The sequence below is a fragment of the Lepus europaeus genome, chromosome 15 (assembly GCF_033115175.1).
Source record: "Lepus europaeus isolate LE1 chromosome 15, mLepTim1.pri, whole genome shotgun sequence".
Taxonomy (NCBI): domain Eukaryota; kingdom Metazoa; phylum Chordata; class Mammalia; order Lagomorpha; family Leporidae; genus Lepus; species Lepus europaeus.
Genome location: NC_084841.1, coordinates 60588623 through 60595032, shown reverse-complemented (window position 1 = coordinate 60595032; position 6410 = coordinate 60588623).

Sequence of the window (6410 nt, the reverse complement as noted above, 5' to 3'; positions counted from 1 at the left end):
TTCCTTTGAAAAGTGCTAGTTATATCCTTTGCCCATTTCTGGTGTTGTGGTTTTGTTTGTTTTTTTGTTGTTGTTGTTTTGTTTTGTTTTGTTTTTTGTTTTGTTTTGTTTTAAGATTTATTTAGAGATAGAGGGAAAGACGGAAAGAGTGAGAGAGATCTTCCATTTGCTGATTCACTGCCCCAGATGGCTGCATTGGCCCGGACTGGGCCAGGCTAAAGCTTAGGAGCCTCATCAGGGTCTCTCACGTGAATGGCAGAGCACCAAGAATTTGAACTATCTTCTGCTGCTTTTCCAGGCACATTAGCAGGGAGCTGGATCAGAAGTGAAGCAACCAGGACTTGAATCGGTGCCCATAAGAAATGTTAACACTGCAGGCAGTGGCTTAACCATCTGTGCCACTGGGCCAGCCCTGACATGATTACATAGGGGAACCAAAAGACTGTACCAAGAGACTACTGGAACTGATAGCAAACTCAATCGCAGTTGCAGAATACAAAATCAACACACAAAAATCAATAGCATTCATATTCAACAAGAATGATTTGATTGAGAAAGAACTTATAAAAACAATTCCATTCACATGGCTACAAAACAACTTAAAAACCTTGGGATAAATTTAAGCATGTGAAAAATCTCTACAATGAAAATTGCAAAGCATTAATGAAAGAAGTAGGAGAAGAAGACACCAAAATTGGAAAAATCTTACATGGTTATGGATTGGAATAATTCATATTATAAAAATATCAATATCAACCAAAACAGTTTACAGATGCCATGCAATCTCCATAAAAATTCCAATGACAAACTTCACAGAACTAAAAAATACAAATCTTAAATTCATATGGAAACACAGAAGACCCAGAATAGCCGAAAGATTTATTTAGTTTATTTGAAAGAGTCACAGAGAAGGAGAGGCAGAGGTAGAGAAAGCTTCCATCTGCTGGTTCACTCCCAAATGGCCACAACAGATAGAGCTGGACCAGGCTGAAGCTAGGAGCCAGGAGCTTCATTTGTGTCTCCCATGTGGGTGCAGAGGACCCACACGGGAAAGCATTTTCCAGTGCTTTCTCAGGCCTTTAGAAGGGAACTGGACCAGAAGTGGAGGAGTCAGTACTCAAGCCGGTACCCATACGGGATGCAGGTGCTGCAGGTGGCAGCTTAACCCACTGCCATATGCCAGCCCTCAAAGCAGTCTTAAACAGAAGCAGGAATCATCATAAAATCAAGACATAGTACAGGGTTATTATAACCAAAACAGCATGGTATTGGCTTACAAATAGACATGTAGACCAATGGCACAGAATAAACCCTATAAATAAATCCATACATCTCCAATCAACTAGTACTTTGGTAACTATGCTGAAACCATTCCCTAAAGAAAATATAGTCTCTTCAACAAATGGTGTTAGGAAAATTGGATTTCCACATGCAGAAGTTTGAGACAAGACCCCCTACCTTACACCCTATACAAAAATCAACTCAAAATGGATCAAGGACCTAAGACCTAAAACTCTCAAACTACTAGAGGTAAAAACACAGGGGAAGCACTTCAAGACTTGGCCTAAGCAAAGACATTTTGGGTAAGACCTCAAAAGCAAAATCAATAAAAGCAAATATAGACAAATGAGATTATATCAAGCTAAAAAGCTTTTGCACAGGAAAAGAAGCAATTAGCAAAATAAAGAGACAACTGAAGGAATGGGAGAAAATATTTGCAAACCACAATCTGATAAGGATTATTATTTAGAATATATAAGGAGCTCAAAAAACTCAACAACAACAACAAAAAAACAAACAATTGAGTTAAGAAATGGGCAAAATAGAGGTCAGCATTGTGACATAGCAGGCAAAGCTGCTGCTTGTGATGTCAATTTTGATTTTTTAAATTTGTTGAGACTTGTCTTATAGCCTACTATATGGATATCCTAGACAATGCTCCATACACTGGTGAAAAGAATATGTGCCCTGAGCTGTGGGATGGAATGGTGTGTTAAGTCCATTTGGCCTATATTGTAGTTTAGTTTTGTTGTTTCTTTGTTGATTTTTTTTGACTGTTTGATCTGTACATTGATAAAACCTGGGTGGTAAACTCCCTCAGTACCATTGCATTGGAGCTTATGTCTCCCTTTAGATCAATTAATATTCTTTGTATAAAACTGGGCACCCTAGCATTATGAGCATATACATTTATAATCTCTTATCTTCTTGTTGAATTGTTCATCACAAAGTGACCTTTTTTTTTTTTTAACAGTTTTTGTCTTAAAGTCTCTCTGTTTTTTAAGATTTATTCTGTTTATTTGAAAGATGGGATTTCTGAGTGAGAAAGGGAGAGATCTTTCCCCACTGGTTCACTCCCCAAATGGCCACAACAGTCAAAGCAGGAACCTGGAACACCACTCAGGTTTCTCATATGGGTGGCAAGGGCCCAGGTACCTGGGCCATCTTCCACTGGATGGAAAGTGGAGCAGCTGGAACTCGAACCCAAGCTCATATGGGATGCTGGCATCACTAGCAGTAAAACCTACTGCACTATAATGCTTGCCCCTTACAGCCTTTTTTTGTCTGACATAAGTATAGCTACTCCTGCTTGTTTTTGATTTTCATTTGTGTAGAATGTCTTTTCTCATCCTTTCACTTTCAGTCTGTGTGTCTCTTTACTGGTGAAATTCTGTTTTTTGTAGGCAGCACAGAGTTGTGTCTTGTTTTTTTCATCCATTCAGTCCTTCTTTTTATTTATTTATTTATTTATTTATTTATTTATTTATTTATTTGAAAGTCAGATTTACAGAGATTGAGAGAGGTCTTCTATCTGCTGGTTCACTCCCCAGATGGCTGCAATGGCCAGGGCTGGGCTAGGCTGAAGCTAGGAGCCAGCAGCTTCTTCTGGATCTCCCACCTGGGTTGCAGGGGCCCAAGCACTTGGACCATCTTCCACTGATTTCCCAGGCCATTAATGGAGAGCTGGATTGGAAATAGAGCAGCTGAAACCAGTGCTCATATAGGATGCCAGCGTCATAGGCAGTAGCTTAATCCACTATACCACAGTATAGGCCCCAAGTCTTTTTATCTTAATTGGGAAATTTAGTACATTTATATTCAAGGTTATTACTGATAATTTTTTCAATAACAATTACTATTGTTTGAGTATCCTTTGTTCTTTTATTAGTAGGTTTCTTACTTTCACATTCTTTTATTGTACAAATTGGCTTTCTTTCTGTGCGTAGTAAATCCTTTAATATCATTGTAAGGTTGGTCAAATAGTAATGAATTCCTTTCATTTTAGCTTGTCTTAGAAAGTCTTTATTCACCTTCATTTACAGATATAAGCTTCTCTGGGTAAAATATTCTGGGTTAGCAGCTTTTTCCTTTCAGAATTTGGACTGTATCTCTCTGTGCTCTCCTGACCCAAAGGGTTTCTGTTGAAAAATCTGTCAATATATTGGGAAGTTCTTTCAAAGTGACATGGCACTTTTCAATGGCAAATTTCAAGGTACTTTCTTTATGTTTTACTTTTGAAAGCTTCAATGTAATGTGTTGTGGGAAAGATCTTTTCTGATCATGTCTACTTCAAAGATTCATATATTAGATAGTTCATATATTAGGTAGTTCAAAGGTATCCCAGAGATCCCAGAAACTGTGTCATTCTTTTACATTTTTTCTACTTTTATCTTTTTGTCTAAATGGAATATGTCAGAAGACCTGTCTTCTTCATTAGATATTCTTTCTCATATCCCATCTAGTCTGTTGTTAAGGCTTTTCACTGTATTTTTTATTTGACTTACTGAATTCTTCATTTATAATACTTGGTTCTTTTTTTTTTTTTTTTTTTTTTTTTGACAGGCAGAGTGGACAGTGACAGAGAGAGACAGAAAGGTCTTCCTTTGCTGTTGGTTCATCCTCCAATGGCCGCCGCGGCCGGCACGCTGCGACCAGTGCACTGCACTGATCTGAAGGCAGGAGCCAGGTGCTTCTCCTGGTCTCCCATGGGGTGCAGGGCCCAAGGACTTGGGCCATCGGTTCTTTTTCAATATCTCTATCTCTTTATCAAATTTCTCATCCAGGTTATGTACTAATTCCCTAATTTCATTTAACTGTTTATTGTCATTTTTTAAAATTCTTTCTCAGGAATTTCACCAATCTCCCTTTCTTCACAGTCTGATATTAATGCATTATTGTGTAAGTTTGGGCAAGTTGTGTTGCCTTCCTTTTTCATATTTCTTGTGTTTCCATGTTAATTTTTGTACATCTGGGGTTCATTTGTTTCTATGAGTTTTGGAGGGTGGGTTTTTGTTGATTGAAGGCTTTTTCCTGAAGATGAGCCTCTGGGTACTTGGTAGATTGCTTTATCTTTAGTTCTGGTTAGATTTTGTAGTACAGTCACCCTATGCCTTTATTTGCTATAGTTGATGATAGCCAAAGTAAGGACCTGGGCTGCGTCTGTGGCTCAGTGTGGTCACTGAAATCCCCACTACAGAGGTCCCCAGCTGTCTCCTAAGGAAGGGACTAGGAAAAGAGCTGCTAGGTGTTAGGAACGGGCCTTGCTAGGGCTGTAGGTGCATGTGGCACATACACCTCCAGCCAATATCAAGTCAGGAGCTGGAGCTGTGAGAGCAGTGCTGGTTCCAGGAACCAAATGGTTTTATGAAGTTCTAGCCAGTACCCATCTCGGGAGTTCCAAGATCCACACTAATGCTTGGAGGAAGAGAAGGCTGTTTGCCACAGGCTGTGTGAAAAGGGGGCTGGATCTGTGAGAGTTACAAGTGAGCAGCAGCACCTAAAATCTGGCAGCTTCTAGGGGAAGAGCTGGCACCCTGAATCCCATGCTGTAGCTGAGCAGAATACAGAATCTCTGAGTCAGAGACCCCAGCAAATAGGATGAATATGCGGTTTGGCAGGGCATGGAGAGTCCACTTCCAAATTCCAGCCAGCAAAATGTTGCTGGACTAGGCAGCTCACATAAGGTGGGGCAGAATGCTCTAAGCACTGTTTGTGTATGGGACAGGAACACAAAATGACACCCAAGATGAGCATGGTGCGGCACCTCTGGATACTGTCAGTGGGATGTGGTAGGGGAAGTGCCTAAAGCCTACTGTGTGGAGTTTAGTTCTTCAGCCCATCACTGCGCCAGTGGGTGCAGGCTGATACACTGTTCAGAGTGATCACATGTTCCCAGTGGTGTTCATCTGCCCAGATGTGTACACCATCCAGAGCACCAGCACACCCTTTAGTGCATACCCAAACCCTACTGCAAAATCCATCCTTAGTGCCTAGGGAGCTCTGAGCCTCTATATGAACCTCTGTAGGCAGATTGGATGGGTGCACAGGAACCCTGACTGAGTCCCTGTATGCACAGCTTCCCACTGCAACTGCAATATTTCCAGTGGTCAGGGAAGGAGAGGCAGTGTAGAAGAGGGAGGTCCCTGATTCTGATGGAGCAGATCCCCTATTTCCAAAGCTGTAGGGACTTGTTATTCCACTGCTCTGTTCACACTGTCTTTCAAGGTGCAGTGCACTATTTGGGCTGAAGTGCTGGGTTCACTGTTGCTCTATTGGGTTCAGTGGATCTGCGGGGCTCAGTCTGCCTTTCTAGAATGCATGAATGTCCTAGGGGGCCTAGGAAGAAGATAAGTAAGGGTTTCTGATTCCTAGACCAGATTATACTATGACAGTGTCTCCCCTGTCAAGATGGCACTTCACTGCCACAGCCCTTGGTCTGAGAGTTTGGAGAGTGGGCAACGTGAGTTACTGTCTGAGGTAAAGGAGCTGTGAGTTTTCTAGGGAGCTCTCCTTACTGAGCTGCTGGTCTGTGGTGGCTGTGTTCTCTGGGTAGGGTAGGCTGTGTAAGGATTCACACGGACAGACTCTGCTGGTTCTCTCCTGCTCACCCTTTCCCCTGCAACAGGGGCATGGGGCTGGGGTTTTGGACACTGCCTTGACTTTGTCCCTCTTTCTCCTCTCTCTACACTGCTATGCCTTCAAAAGATATCCCACTGTGTTTCCACTGTTTCTTACTGCATTCAGGTGCTATTCCTCAGCATTTACCTCCAGAAGTATCTCCTTTGGCTTCTCTATATGGACATCTTGAATCCCCCCCACCAAGATTTTACTCAATTCACTAATTAGAGAGTTATTGCAATTAATCTGGTTCAAAGACAATTTAATAAAATGGTGTTAGAGGAAGATTACTACACTGATTAAAAATTGGGTCATGTACTATGTGAACACAGTCTTTTGAACTGGAAACCCATCACCAACCATCCCTAACCCAGAAAAAGGAAGAAAGGAAATGTTCATAATCAATTCCTGAAACTAACTTAGATAACTTAAATTTGTTACATGCCTCTATATATAGTATTTGGAGATAAAGTAGATCCAGATGCATGCAGAACAATGTTGCTAGATAGAGT